The sequence below is a fragment of the Eleutherodactylus coqui genome, chromosome 2, assembly GCF_035609145.1.
Source record: "Eleutherodactylus coqui strain aEleCoq1 chromosome 2, aEleCoq1.hap1, whole genome shotgun sequence".
NCBI lineage: Eukaryota > Metazoa > Chordata > Amphibia > Anura > Eleutherodactylidae > Eleutherodactylus > Eleutherodactylus coqui.
This window is the reverse complement of record NC_089838.1, coordinates 291061329-291077758: the sequence shown is the minus strand read 5'-3', so window position 1 is coordinate 291077758 and position 16430 is coordinate 291061329.

The window sequence follows — 16430 nt, the reverse complement described above, 5'->3', positions numbered from 1 at the left end:
TGCTGGAGAGCTGCTCCTTGTAGCTCCGCCCCGTCACGTGTGCCAATTCCAGCCAATCAGGAGGCTGGAATCGGCAATGGACCGCACAGAAGCCCTGCGGTCCACCGAGGATGAAGATCCCGGCGGCCATCTTCGCAAGGTAAGTAAGAAGTCACCGGAGCGCGGGGATTCGGGCAAGTACTATCCGTTTGTTTTTTTTTAAACCCCTGCATCGGGTTTGTCTCGCGCCGAGGCTATTGAAAAAAAAAAAAAACAGTTTCGGCGCGGGACAACCCCTTTAACTGAAAAAGAGCAATGTTATACATTGTAATAATGATTAGATATACAAGACTGGATGTAATTCATAACACAGTTGGACAGTCCTTTAGCTCCCTCTTGTGGTAACTGCAGGTTGTACATACATAGTCTACATGTGAGAGACAATATAATACATCATCTACAACATGTAGATCAAAATATAGCAATAGATCTAATGACCCTTTTTAACCCCCGAGCCTCTGCTCTCAGAGCATTACACAGTATCACTTCCTCCTTGAACAGACTTGCAAAATCGTATTAACCAAGAAAATGAAGATATTACAATGGGCGTTCTTCTAACCAACTATTCCTTCACGTATAAAGTAAATAGTCTCACCTCGTTTTATCCATTCAGGCTTGTAGCATATATTTCCAATAGCGGGAGTCATATACTCACATCCTTCATTAGCCACTCGATCCAGTGGTTTTCAAACATAGAACAAATTCAAGCAGGTGGGAACCTGCTTGACCACAAGAATGGCATAACCAGAAGAGGCTTAAAGGGGTTGTCCCGCGCCGAAACGGGTTTTTTTTTTTTTCAATAGCCCCCCCGTTTGGCGCGAGACAAACCCGATGCAGGGGTTTAAAAAGAAAAACGGATAGTACTTACCCGAATCCCCGCGCTCCGGTGACTTCTTACTTACCTTGCGAAGATGGCCGCCGGGATCTTCACCCACGGTGGACTGCAGGTCTTCTCCCATGGTGCACCGTGGGCTCTGTGCGTTCCATTGGCGATTCCAGCCTCCTGATTGGCTGTAATCGGCACACGTGATGGGGCGGAGCTACGAGGAGCAGCTCTCCGGCACGAGCGGCCCCATTCAGAAGGGAGAAGACCGGACTGCGCAAGCACGTCTAATCGGGCGATTAGACGCTGAAATTAGACGGCACCATGGAGACGGGGACGCCAGCAACGGAACAGGTAAGTGAATAACTTCTGTATGGCTCATAATTAATGCACGATGTATATTACAAAGTGCATTAATATGGCCATACAGAAGTGCTGAACCCCACTTGCTTTCGCGGGACAACCCCTTTAAGGATACAATAAACGGTCGCCTATTCGTATAAAAGGCATGTATGTAATGCTAGTCTATTCTTATTTGAGGCACGTATGTAATTTATGGTAAAAATTGATCTAGGCTATATACTAATATATTATAATGAATTGTTTAGACTATGGTACAGAGTGATTATATTGAAATATATTGAATGATGTTTTTACTATCTATAATGTGTATATGTTAAATTAATACAGAATAATGTTGCATTGCGATTAACATACCCAGTGTTTTTGTGCAATAATAATTTATTGATCCATTCTGTGCAATAGATTTACATAAGTTTATTTATGATTCATGTATCCATTCTAATATACATAGATAAAAGGAGTAATTCTCACCCTCAGGGAGCGGGGGGAAAAAATCCTTGAGAAAGTTAATAAAGGGTTAATGATCAGGTGATGCTTTTAATTAGATTTGTTATTTAAGTAGACAAGTTGGTGTAATTTGTGAGAGGTGATCAAGGCTCAAGGCGGGCTGAAACGCGTCCTCCGGACTAGTGATCATAATCTGCACGGATTATAATAAAGAGGAGTTCTTTTATTCACAAAACTTCAAGCTCCCACCTGCTTGAATTTGTTCTATGTTCCTTCACGTAGCAGTTGGTAAACTGAAAACATTGGTGTTAAGCATCTCTTGAGGCCGTGTGCCAATAAATGCTTTCCACCAGGGGCGTAACTAAAGGCTCAGGGGCCCTGATGCAAAAGGTGAACTGGGCCCCCCCCCCCCCCCTCTATCTGTATCTGTACCCGTACCCATACCTAAACCATGCTGCCCAGAGACATAACTTGAAGCTTCTGGGCCCCAATGCAAAACCTGTAACAGGGCCCCCAACTATAATGCTTTATTCATAGTACTGGGCTCCCTATATGGAGAAGAGAGGCCTTATGGGCCCCCTAAGGCTCCTGGGCCCGGGTGCAACCGCATCCCCTGCACCCTCTATAGTTACGCCCTGCTTTCCACACCATAAACAGCTTCTTAGTTTCTTTATAAAGTACAGTTTCACTTTAGCCCATTTTAAAAGGCAAACTACTTTATTGTCAACAAGACTCAGGGACGGTGCAGTATTGTGCGCCTATTCTTGTAAACATAGCTGTTAACCCTTTAAATGCCACTTTCAATTCTGACACTCAGCACTATAATGTTTTTACGTCCTGCAAATGAAGGACGTGTAAGAAGAGAGATCGTGGGATGACCTCCCTTCATATATCCCAGCTGCTGGCTGTTTCTTACAGACGACACCTGATGGCAACAGATGTGTGAGCTGTGCGGCTCATCAGGGCTGTTAACTCTTTAAATGCTTCAAACAATGTTCAGGGACCCGTATACCCCCCTCCCCCTTTACCCGCGATGAGATTGCGGGGATTCGTGCAAGTGTCAAGGCAGCGGGGGGCCTTCTAAAAAGGCCCCAGGGCTGTCTTAGCGGACTGCCTATCAAGCCATCCCTGTGGGTTGGCTTGATAGGCTGCCTGTCAGATTGCAGTATGATGTAATGCTATGGCATTACATCATACTGCAGGAGTGATCAAAGCATCGCTGGTTATGGTCCTTGTAGGGGGACTAATAAAAAAGTAAAAATAAAATCAATAAAGTTTTACTAATTGTAAAAAAAAAAGGTAAAAAAAGTTTAAATCACCCTCCTTTTGCCACATCTATAATAAAAAATCTCAATCATAAACCAAAAATACATATTTGGTATCGCCGCGTCCATAAAATGATCTATCAAAGTAGTGCATTATTTACCCCGCACGGTGAGCGTCGTCTGGAAAAAAAATAAAGAACGCCACAAATGCCCTTTCTCGGTCACCCTGTCTCCCAGAAAAAATGCAATAAAAAGCGATCAAAAAGTAGTATTTATGCTGGATTCACACGAATGTATATCGGCTCGGTTTTCACGCCGAGCCGATATACGTCATCCTCATGTGCAGTGGGGGGAGGATGGAAGAACCAGGAGCAGTAACTGAGCTCCCGCCCCCACTCTACCTCTTCTCCGCTCCTCTGCACTATTTGCAATGAAAGGAGGCGGGATGGGGCGGGGCTAAGTTCCGTGAATTAGCCCCACCCCCGTCCCGCCTCTCCTCCTTGCAAATAGTGCAGAGGGGCGGAGAAGAGACAGAGAGGGGGCGGGAGCTCAGAACACTGCTCCTGGCTCTTCCAGGCTCCCCCCTGCAGAGAGAGACGACGTATATCGGCTCGGCGGGAAAACCGAGCCGATATACGTTCATGTGAATCCAGCCTTAGGGTGCATTCAGACAGCGTCTCTCTCTGCAGGGTGGGGAGAACTGAGCTCCCGCCCCCTCTCTGCCTCCTCTCCACCCATCTGCACTATGTTCAATAAGGAGAGGAGGGGATGGGGCGGGGCTAATTCACAGAACTTATCCCCGCCTCCTTTTATTGCAAATAGTGCAGAGGGGCGAAGAGGGGGTGGAGAGGAGGCAGAGAGGGGGCGGGAGCTCCGTTCCTGCTCCTGGCTCTTCCATCCTCCCCCCCCCCCTTGCAGATGAGGACATGGTCTGAATGCACCCTTATGTAAGCCGTGTACCGGGGTGGGCTCCCCAGGATACAGCGAAGTCAAAGAGAAGGAAAACATCTCTGACACCAGTTCAGGTGCAAACCAAATTTTACTAAAGCACTGTGGCCCACGTGACCACAAACAATTGGTAACCCAACAAAACTCACATACACTCAGCCAGATGGCTGAGGCCCTTCTGCTGTACAGTGCTGTACTCCCCAAAGGGCGCTACTAAAATAGACTAAGCTTTTACCTAACAGGCAGGCCTAAATAAGCCGGCCCCTTGTTATCTATTAATACCACTACTAAGGAACAAAGGAAAGGAAGAGTGATCTGAGTACCGGCGGTGCAGCACAACAGCTTACAAACTTACCCACACTGACTCTATCCCTCCAGACCCAATACAATATGGAACATGTATAAAGAACAGCGGCTATATAGCCAGGTGAATGTTGTCCAGAAGCTTCTTACTGACGGCTGGATGTGGCCTGCCAGCCACTATGCCGATCCCGCTGAAGTGTGGCCTGACATGGTCCATAACCCTACCTAATCTAACTACAGGCCAAAACGCAGTCCCAAGTAACTTGGCGCCAAAATATGGTGTCTCGCTGCACATAGACCAGTCTGCTGTATGATCAGCCAAAAAGTCTAGACAGATGAGGGGCTCCTCCAGAAAAGTGTGCGGTACCGCAGAGAGACGTTACTCACTTCCTCAGTGGCATCCAGTATTGTCCACACAATATCCAGTCTCACTCCGGTTGTTCAGCAACATCCCCAGCAGCAAGTCTTCTCCCATCCAGCGGGCATCTGGTCAAAATCTGAATCCACTGCAGCTCCGGTCCCTTCAGGACATGACCTCCTTTCCTCTTCTGTAGCTCCACTCAGATGGCTCTCTCGACCAACTGTCACCTCACAGTGTACGCACGCTTTTTATCTACTCCCCTCCCGTGCGCAGACTGTAACCAGGCAACGGGTGCTCCAATCACATGCTACAATGGTCCTGTCACCTCACAGCTTGACCAAAATCTTTTCTGTAGAACAGTGACCTCTTGTGGACAAATAATAAAACACACAGTAGTGGACTATATACAGTAACAAGAACAATGTGCACATATTGGAGGCTGTCTCACCCTCTCACACTTACTTTGTAAAAAATTAAAAATAAAATTACACATGTGGTATCCCTGCGTCGTAATGACCCAGAGAAGGAAGTTAGTACATTATTTAACCCCTTAATGACACGGCCCCTTTTTTTTCTTTTTTCCCCATTTCTTTTTTTCCTCCCCCTGTTTAAAAAATCATAACTCCTTTATTTATTCATCAACGTCACTGTATGATACTTGCTTTTTGCAGGACGAGTTGTATTTTTCAATGGTGCTATTTAAAGTACCATATAATGTACTGAAAAACCTTTACAAAGTTCTAAGTGGAGTAAAATGAAAAAAAACAACATTCCGCCATCTTTCAGAGCATTTGTTTCTACGGCGCACAAACTGCAACAAACACGACATGATAACTTTATTCTATAGGTCAGTACAATTGCTACGATATCAAACTTGTATGTTTTTGTTTTTTTTTGCTGTAGTACTTGTATTTTTTTCAAAGACATTTAATTTTTTTAAATGATTTTCTGCCGCCATCTTCTATGCGCAATAACTCTTTTATTTTTCCATCAACGTACTTGAGCAAGGGCTCATTTTTTGTGAGATGTCCTGTAGTTTATGTTAGTGCTAATTTAGGGTGCATTCAGATGACCGTTTATCGGCTGATATACGTCGTCTCTCTCTGCAGGGGGGGAGGCTGGAAGAGCTGGGAGCAGTGCTCTGAGTTCCCGCCCCCTCTCTGCCTCCTCTCCACCCCCTCTCCGCCCCTCTGCACTATTTGCAATGAGCAATTTGCAATTTCTCCTCATTGAAATTAGTGCAGGGGGTGGAGAGGAGATGGAGAGGAGGCAGAGAGGGGGTGGGAGCTCAGAGCACTGCTCCCGGCTCTTCCAGCCTCCTTCGCCTGCAGAGAGAGACGCCGTATATCGACCGATAAACGGTCATCTGAATGCACCCTAAATTAGCACTAACATGAATACCTGGCTGATATACGGTCGTCTGAATGCACCCTTAGAATATACACGACTTTTTGAACACTTTTTTGTGCATTTTTCTGGGAGACAGGGTGACTGAAAAAGTGCATTTGTAGCGATCTTTATTTTTTTTTCGGACTACGTTCACCGTGCGGGGTATATAGTGCACTACTTTGATAGATTGGACTTTTACGGACACGGTGATACCAAATATGTATTTTTATTTTAGGATTTATATTTTTTTATTATAGATATGGCAAAAGGAGGGTGATTTAAACTTTTATTACTTTTTTTTTTTTAAGTGTGAAAAAGTCGTGAAAAAGAAAAAAATGATTACAATTTGGTATTGGCATAATCATACCGGCCTGTAGAATTACTATAATATATTATTTATAGTGCTCAGGGAATGCAGTGAAAAATAAAAAAACATGCCAGAATTACAGATGTTGTTCATCTTGCGACTAGAAAAAATGGAATAAAAAGCGATCAAAATTTTACATGTTCCAAAAAAATTAGATAAATGAAGACTAGAGTTCATCCTGCAAAAAACAAGGCCTTCTGGGGCTCTGGTAATGGGAAAATAACATTAATATGGCTCTTGGAATGTGGCGACACAAAAGCAAATCTTTAAGAAAAAAAATGTTTTAAATGAACAAAAATAGCAAAACATAAAAACCTGTATAAACTTGGTGTCACCAGAATCGTGTGACTCAGAGAATAATGTTATCACATTATTTATTCTGCATGCTGAACCCCGTAAAAATGACATAAAAAAAACAAATGGCAGAATTTCCTTTTTTTCCCCTAATCTCCCTACAATTTTTTTTACAAAAGTTATACAATACATTATATATACCTAAAAATGAGGCCATCAAAAAGTACAATTTGTCCCGCAAAAAACAAGCCCTCATATGGCTGTGTCAATGGAAAAATGAAAAAGTTATGGCTCTTGGAACGCGATTGCAAAATTAGTTGAAATTAAATGATTAGACCATTTAAAAAATCTGCCCTGGTGGGTCTGACGGAGGGTAAGAAACCCGCCACTCAAGGGGTTAAATGGTACTTTTCGAAAATTCAACTTGTCCTTCAAAAAACGAGCCCTCATACAGCTACGTCAATGGATAAATAAAGAAGTTAAGATTTTTTTAAAGGGGAGGAAAAAACAAAACTGGAAAAAAAAGGGCCTTAGGGCTCAGTCACACAGGCATTTTTACACGCGTATAATCACACGTAAAAATCTTCGCACTGCATGTGTTAAAAAAAAATGCTTATCCACGTCCATTGCCACCTATATGTCCTATCTTTGGTGGTCACGCGTTTTTTTTAACGCTCACAGTGCAAACATTTTTACGCACGTAAAAGCGCCTGTGTGACTGAGCCCTTAAGGGGTTAATATCTAGTGGAGGTTTGGTCTCCAGTGTTGACTGGAGCTCACTCTGAGGTGAGCTGGACAGATATAATAACCCCTTAGTAACAACACTATGTTTTTACATCCTGCAGATGCAGGACGTGTAAGAAGTGAGACTGTAGGGTGACCTCCCTGCATATATCCCAGCTGCTGGATGTTTCTGCCAGCTGATACGTGGCGGCTGTGCAGCTCATTGGTGCTGTTAACTCTTTAAATGCCTCCAACAATGTTTGTGGGTCCCATACGGCCCCCCACGATGAGATCACAGGGAGTCATGCAGGTGTCATGCCAGAGGAGCGCTTTCTGAAAGGCCCCAGGGCTGTCCTGGCAGAATGCCTATCAAGCTGCTCCGGCAGCCCATTGCTTTCAATGGAGCAGGCTGTATTGCCAGCTCCATTGAATTCAATGGGTGAACATCGTTCTTCTCTGCCATAGCTGTTACAGGTGTGGCAAAGGAGAATGATCTTTATAGTATATGTTCTCAATGGGGTCGGCGCTGCTGCCGCCGTCCCCATTGAGCGCATATATAGAACACAAGGAATCGCAGAACGCAGATAGGCGCGATCTGCGATTCGTCGTGTCCTATAATTTATCGCATATCCGCATAAAAAGCGGACATGTGACCGATCCCATTGCGAAGCAATGGTTCTATATATGCGCAGATCGCATGCGCATCCGCAAATCGCGGCAAAAAACGGTCGTCTGACCGAGGCCTAACTCTGTGTGCATAAACTGAGGAGAATCTACCTCACCTCTGTGTGCATATACTGAGGAGAATCAACCTCACCTCTGTGTGTATATACTGAGGAGAATCTACTTCACCTCTGTGTGCATATGCTGAGGAGAATCTACCTCACCTCTATGTGTATATACTAAGGAGAATCTGCCTTACCTCTGTGTGCATACACTGAGGAGAATCTACCTCACCTCTGTGTGTATATACTGAGGAGAATCTACCTCACCTCTATGTGTATATACTGAGGAGAATCTACCTTACCTCTGTGTGCATATACTGAGGAGAATCTACCTCACCTCTGTGTGTTTATACTAAGGAGAATCTACCTCACCTCTGTGTGTATACACTGAGGAGAATCTACCTCACCTCTGTGTGCATATACTGAGGAGAATCTACCTCACCCCTGTGTGTATACTGAGGAGAATCTACCTCACCTCTGTGTGTTTATACTAAGGAGAATCTACCTCACCTTTGTGTGTATATATACTGAGGAGAATCTACCTCACCCCTGTGTGTATACTGAGGAGAATCTACCTCATCTCTGTGTGCATATACTGAGGAGAATCTACCTCACCTCTGTGTATTTATACTGAGGAGAATCTACCTCACCTTTGTGTATTTATACTGAGGAGAATCTACCTCACCTTTGTGTGTATAGGGGACAAAATCAAACTGGCGCACAACCAGCTCCAAATGCTGGATATCCTACACAGCCCACAGTAAGTGGAGAGATTAACCCTGTGCAGTTATGTGACAAGCAATCACTCCTGAGACCTTTCTCTCCCAGGCAAAACTCTGGCAGCACAGGAGTATGCTGGGCAGAGTATTTCTCTAGTACATTCATATCATTCAGAACTCAGGGCGTCTCAATCGCTTGAACTGACTCCCTCCTCTGACTACAGTTCTTCATACCAAATATCAATCTCTAAAAAAGCAAGTGAACCACATATCATGTCGGCAGAGATTTCACATCCTTTAACGCATTTAAATCCATGTAAGAGCAGTTAGACTGTGGAACTCTCTACCGGAGGAAGTGGTGATGGCAAAATCCATAGAGGAGTTTAAAAGGGGACTTGATGTCTTTCTGGAGAAGAAGGATATTACAGGATATAAATATTAGGTTAAGTGTCAATCCTGGTATATAGGCAGGTAGGAACTATTAGGGGTTGATCCAGGTAACAGTCTGATTGCCATTAGGGAGTCGGGAAGGAATTTTTCCCCCAAAAGGGCTAATTGGCTTCTGGCCTTGGGGTTTTTGCCTTCCTCTGGATCAACACGGTAGGATAGACAGGCTGGACTAGATGGACATTGTCTTCATTCGGCCTTACATACTATGTTACTATTTAGGCTGGGGTCACACTAGGCGGATTCCCGTCGGAAATCGAGCGGTTTGGGCGCAGCAAACCTGCGGCCGGCGCTCCCATGGAGGAGAGCGCGGCGGAAATAAAAAAAAAATAGACATGCTGCATATTCTGAAGCCGCGGCTGTGGTCGTCGCAGCCGCGGTTCCAGCCAAGCTTACCGCAGCGGATTGGCCGTCCCGTGTGGACGCGATTTCTGAGAAATCTCGTCCATATGGCTGGCTAATCCCGAGATTAGCGGCTGCAGGCGGATTTGCCGCGGCGAAATTCCACGTGAAATTTCCGGGGCAAATCCGCCCTGTGTGAATGCAGCCTTAAACCTTGCCGACCAAAACATATCTGGAGCTGCAACTCCAGCGTATGGAAAAAACATACGCTTCTGACTTAAGGCCCATTTAGACACAACGATTATCACTCAAATTTGCTCAAAAGACATCTTTTGAGCGATAATTATTGTGTGCCTTTACACGGCAAGATGATCACTCAAAATTTGCTCAAACGGCAGTTTGAGTGACAGTTTTGAGTGTTCACTTTGCATAAATGTGTAAATGATGGCTCACGCTGCATGCAGAAGATAAGTGGGACCGCTATCTTCTGCATAAAACTGTTGTCTTTTCAGAGCTCTCAGCTGGTATACAGCTGAGCGCCCCGAGTGTGGTATGCAGAACACAGCTGAAGCGCTGTCTTCCGCATACTCCTGCTGTGTTCATGGAGCACTCAGCTGGTATATAGCTGATCGCTCCAAGTGGGGTACGCAGAACACAGCTAGAGCGCTGTCTTCTGCGTACTCCTGCTGTGTTAACGGAATGCTCAGCTGGTATACAGGTGAGCGCCCCTGAGTGGGGTATACAGAAGACAGCTGGAGCGCTTGTGTTCTGCATACGTTTGCTGTGTTCTCCGAGCGCGATACCAGCTGAAACAATACTATCAGTGGTATCCCGCTGAGAACTCAACTTGCCTAAAGACAACGATGAGTGAATCGTTACCGAAAACTGCACGATGTCCGTGCATTTAGACCTAACAATTCTCACTCAAAAGATGGCTTTGAGCGAATTTTCAGTGAGAATTGTTGGGTCTAGATGGACCTTTACAGGAAATGAAGCAATTGGTACATTCCCTGTCTGAATGGGTGTCAACTAGAGATGAGCGAGCACCAAAATGCTCAGGTGCTCGTTACTCGGGACGAGATTATCGCGATGCCCGAGGGTTCGTTTCGAGTAACGAACCCCATTGAAGTCAATGGGTGACTCGAGCATTTTTGTATATCGTCGATGCTCGCTAAGGTTTCCATTTGTGAAAATCTGGGCAATTCAAGAAAGTGATGGGAACGACACAGCAACGGATAGGGCAGGCAAGGGGCTACATGTTGGGCTGCATCTCAAGTTCCCAGGTCCCACTATTAAGCCACTATAGCGGCAAGAGTGGACTGGTAACACTCAATCACTTACCCGCTCACTTACCTAATAAATAATCAATGTCTTACAACTTCTTGCTGAAATTGTGGGGTAGGCCACAGCTTTATTTATTAAACGATATCAACAATAACTTTTTTTTAACGAGCGATCACTATCCATGCTGTCCGTGTGTTAATTCTTACAGTTCGTAAACCGTCCACTGAGGACGTTTGTAAGCCCTGTTCCTTCGGCTTGCAAACCTTCCTCTATTCCCTAACAGCATGGACAAATTCCGGGCCAAAACCAGCTGTGACAACTTCCAACGACTGTCCTTTCCAACCAGCCCACCTCCCCTCCCTCCCTGACCTTACGGGCGGGTGGGCGGGTGTCTCTTCTCTGTTCTTCTCACTTCTCCTCTTGTCTCCCGACTCAAGCTCCTTCCGCTGCCCCCCTTCTTTTCCTGTCTAAACTACACCCCCTTTTGCTCGCTCTGCTTAACCCTTACTGTGCCTGTTCCCAGTCATGTGCCGCCTCCTTAATTAGCTCGCGGCATTCAGGACTGGTAACACTCAATCACTTACCCGCTGACTTACCTAATAAATAATCAATGTCTTACAACTTCTTGCTGAAATTGTGGGGTAGGCCACAGCTTTATTTATTAAACGATATCAACAATAACTTTTTTTTAACGAGCGATCACTATCCATGCTGTCCATGTGTTAATTCTTACAGTTCGTAAACCGTCCACTGAGGACGTTTGTAAGCCCCGTTCCTTCGGCTTGCAAACCTTCCTCTATTCCCTAACAGCATGGACAAATTCCGGGCCACACGGGATGTGCCGCATTACTGCGGCTCATTCCGTCCCCACTCCACCAACCCGAGCTAGAGCTTTCTCAACCCCATCCTGCAAGCTGGATAGGAACGTATCCAACCCCACCTCATTGAGGTGAACACTGTCCCTCCTCAATGCCCCCTTTTCCTTCTCTTCCAGCTCCCAATGGTGAACCGACACCCCTCCAATGGACTGCACAAACTGCGAGATTCTCATGTTAACCAACCTCCTCGCTCTATCTACCGCTTCCAGGTTTCTTGCTCCATTCCAGTGTCTTCGCGCAACTATGTCTGACCAAACGATGATGCATCCATTAAAACATTCACGAAAACGCAGCAAGTCCTGTTTCATAATGACCAGCAGGTCTCGTGTCTTCACCTTACCAAGATCATTCCCCCTGGCGTGAACAACCAAAACCACTCTCCGGGGGGTACTTCTGGCTATGTCCACCACCAACTTCCACATGTCAGGCCATATTAGCCCCCGGACTGCGTGCCAGGTTACGGATGTTCCGGTCAGGCCTAGCTCCGATCCCAACGGCCGTACGGCTGCCCTCCTTTGCGCCCAATTAATGTAGGAGTGACCGACTATATGCACCTTCCACGGCTCTGCTGCTGCGAACAAATAAAACAAATACAAGGGCAAAAACTTGTAATCAAGCGCATATATAGAACACAAGGAATCGCAGAACGCAGATAGGCGCGATCTGCGATTCGTCGTGTCCTATAATTTATCGCATATCCGCATAAAAAGCGGACATGTGACCGATCCCATTGCGAAGCAATGGTTCTATATATGCGCAGATCGCATGCGCATCCGCAAATCGCGGCAAAAAACGGTCGTCTGACCGAGGCCTAACTCTGTGTGCATAAACTGAGGAGAATCTACCTCACCTCTGTGTGCATATACTGAGGAGAATCAACCTCACCTCTGTGTGTATATACTGAGGAGAATCTACTTCACCTCTGTGTGCATATGCTGAGGAGAATCTACCTCACCTCTATGTGTATATACTAAGGAGAATCTGCCTTACCTCTGTGTGCATACACTGAGGAGAATCTACCTCACCTCTGTGTGTATATACTGAGGAGAATCTACCTCACCTCTATGTGTATATACTGAGGAGAATCTACCTTACCTCTGTGTGCATATACTGAGGAGAATCTACCTCACCTCTGTGTGTTTATACTAAGGAGAATCTACCTCACCTCTGTGTGTATACACTGAGGAGAATCTACCTCACCTCTGTGTGCATATACTGAGGAGAATCTACCTCACCCCTGTGTGTATACTGAGGAGAATCTACCTCACCTCTGTGTGTTTATACTAAGGAGAATCTACCTCACCTTTGTGTGTATATATACTGAGGAGAATCTACCTCACCCCTGTGTGTATACTGAGGAGAATCTACCTCATCTCTGTGTGCATATACTGAGGAGAATCTACCTCACCTCTGTGTATTTATACTGAGGAGAATCTACCTCACCTTTGTGTATTTATACTGAGGAGAATCTACCTCACCTTTGTGTGTATAGGGGACAAAATCAAACTGGCGCACAACCAGCTCCAAATGCTGGATATCCTACACAGCCCACAGTAAGTGGAGAGATTAACCCTGTGCAGTTATGTGACAAGCAATCACTCCTGAGACCTTTCTCTCCCAGGCAAAACTCTGGCAGCACAGGAGTATGCTGGGCAGAGTATTTCTCTAGTACATTCATATCATTCAGAACTCAGGGCGTCTCAATCGCTTGAACTGACTCCCTCCTCTGACTACAGTTCTTCATACCAAATATCAATCTCTAAAAAAGCAAGTGAACCACATATCATGTCGGCAGAGATTTCACATCCTTTAACGCATTTAAATCCATGTAAGAGCAGTTAGACTGTGGAACTCTCTACCGGAGGAAGTGGTGATGGCAAAATCCATAGAGGAGTTTAAAAGGGGACTTGATGTCTTTCTGGAGAAGAAGGATATTACAGGATATAAATATTAGGTTAAGTGTCAATCCTGGTATATAGGCAGGTAGGAACTATTAGGGGTTGATCCAGGTAACAGTCTGATTGCCATTAGGGAGTCGGGAAGGAATTTTTCCCCCAAAAGGGCTAATTGGCTTCTGGCCTTGGGGTTTTTGCCTTCCTCTGGATCAACACGGTAGGATAGACAGGCTGGACTAGATGGACATTGTCTTCATTCGGTCTTACATACTATGTTACTATTTAGGCTGGGGTCACACTAGGCGGATTCCCGTCGGAAATCGAGCGGTTTGGGCGCAGCAAACCTGCGGCCGGCGCTCCCATGGAGGAGAGCGCGGCGGAAATAAAAAAAAAATAGACATGCTGCATATTCTGAAGCCGCGGCTGTGGTCGTCGCAGCCGCGGTTCCAGCCAAGCTTACCGCAGCGGATTGGCCGTCCCGTGTGGACGCGATTTCTGAGAAATCTCGTCCATATGGCTGGCTAATCCCGAGATTAGCGGCTGCAGGCGGATTTGCCGCGGCGAAATTCCACGTGAAATTTCCGGGGCAAATCCGCCCTGTGTGAATGCAGCCTTAAACCTTGCCGACCAAAACATATCTGGAGCTGCAACTCCAGCGTATGGAAAAAACATACGCTTCTGACTTAAGGCCCATTTAGACACAACGATTATCACTCAAATTTGCTCAAAAGACATCTTTTGAGCGATAATTATTGTGTGCCTTTACACGGCAAGATGATCACTCAAAATTTGCTCAAACGGCAGTTTGAGTGACAGTTTTGAGTGTTCACTTTGCATAAATGTGTAAATGATGGCTCACGCTGCATGCAGAAGATAAGTGGGACCGCTATCTTCTGCATAAAACTGTTGTCTTTTCAGAGCTCTCAGCTGGTATACAGCTGAGCGCCCCGAGTGTGGTATGCAGAACACAGCTGAAGCGCTGTCTTCCGCATACTCCTGCTGTGTTCATGGAGCACTCAGCTGGTATATAGCTGATCGCTCCAAGTGGGGTACGCAGAACACAGCTAGAGCGCTGTCTTCTGCGTACTCCTGCTGTGTTAACGGAATGCTCAGCTGGTATACAGGTGAGCGCCCCTGAGTGGGGTATACAGAAGACAGCTGGAGCGCTTGTGTTCTGCATACGTTTGCTGTGTTCTCCGAGCGCGATACCAGCTGAAACAATACTATCAGTGGTATCCCGCTGAGAACTCAACTTGCCTAAAGACAACGATGAGTGAATCGTTACCGAAAACTGCACGATGTCCGTGCATTTAGACCTAACAATTCTCACTCAAAAGATGGCTTTGAGCGAATTTTCAGTGAGAATTGTTGGGTCTAGATGGACCTTTACAGGAAATGAAGCAATTGGTACATTCCCTGTCTGAATGGGTGTCAACTAGAGATGAGCGAGCACCAAAATGCTCAGGTGCTCGTTACTCGGGACGAGATTATCGCGATGCCCGAGGGTTCGTTTCGAGTAACGAACCCCATTGAAGTCAATGGGTGACTCGAGCATTTTTGTATATCGTCGATGCTCGCTAAGGTTTCCATTTGTGAAAATCTGGGCAATTCAAGAAAGTGATGGGAACGACACAGCAACGGATAGGGCAGGCAAGGGGCTACATGTTGGGCTGCATCTCAAGTTCCCAGGTCCCACTATTAAGCCACTATAGCGGCAAGAGTGGACTGGTAACACTCAATCACTTACCCGCTCACTTACCTAATAAATAATCAATGTCTTACAACTTCTTGCTGAAATTGTGGGGTAGGCCACAGCTTTATTTATTAAACGATATCAACAATAACTTTTTTTTAACGAGCGATCACTATCCATGCTGTCCGTGTGTTAATTCTTACAGTTCGTAAACCGTCCACTGAGGACGTTTGTAAGCCCCGTTCCTTCGGCTTGCAAACCTTCCTCTATTCCCTAACAGCATGGACAAATTCCGGGCCAAAACCAGCTGTGACAACTTCCAACGACTGTCCTTTCCAACCAGCCCACCTCCCCTCCCTCCCTGACCTTACGGGCGGGTGGGCGGGTGTCTCTTCTCTGTTCTTCTCACTTCTCCTCTTGTCTCCCGACTCAAGCTCCTTCCGCTGCCCCCCTTCTTTTCCTGTCTAAACTACACCCCCTTTTGCTCGCTCTGCTTAACCCTTACTGTGCCTGTTCCCAGTCATGTGCCGCCTCCTTAATTAGCTCGCGGCATTCAGGACTGGTAACACTCAATCACTTACCCGCTGACTTACCTAATAAATAATCAATGTCTTACAACTTCTTGCTGAAATTGTGGGGTAGGCCACAGCTTTATTTATTAAACGATATCAACAATAACTTTTTTTTAACGAGCGATCACTATCCATGCTGTCCATGTGTTAATTCTTACAGTTCGTAAACCGTCCACTGAGGACGTTTGTAAGCCCCGTTCCTTCGGCTTGCAAACCTTCCTCTATTCCCTAACAGCATGGACAAATTCCGGGCCACACGGGATGTGCCGCATTACTGCGGCTCATTCCGTCCCCACTCCACCAACCCGAGCTAGAGCTTTCTCAACCCCATCCTGCAAGCTGGATAGGAACGTATCCAACCCCACCTCATTGAGGTGAACACTGTCCCTCCTCAATGCCCCCTTTTCCTTCTCTTCCAGCTCCCAATGGTGAACCGACACCCCTCCAATGGACTGCACAAACTGCGAGATTCTCATGTTAACCAACCTCCTCGCTCTATCTACCGCTTCCAGGTTTCTTGCTCCATTCCAGTGTCTTCGCGCAACTATGTCTG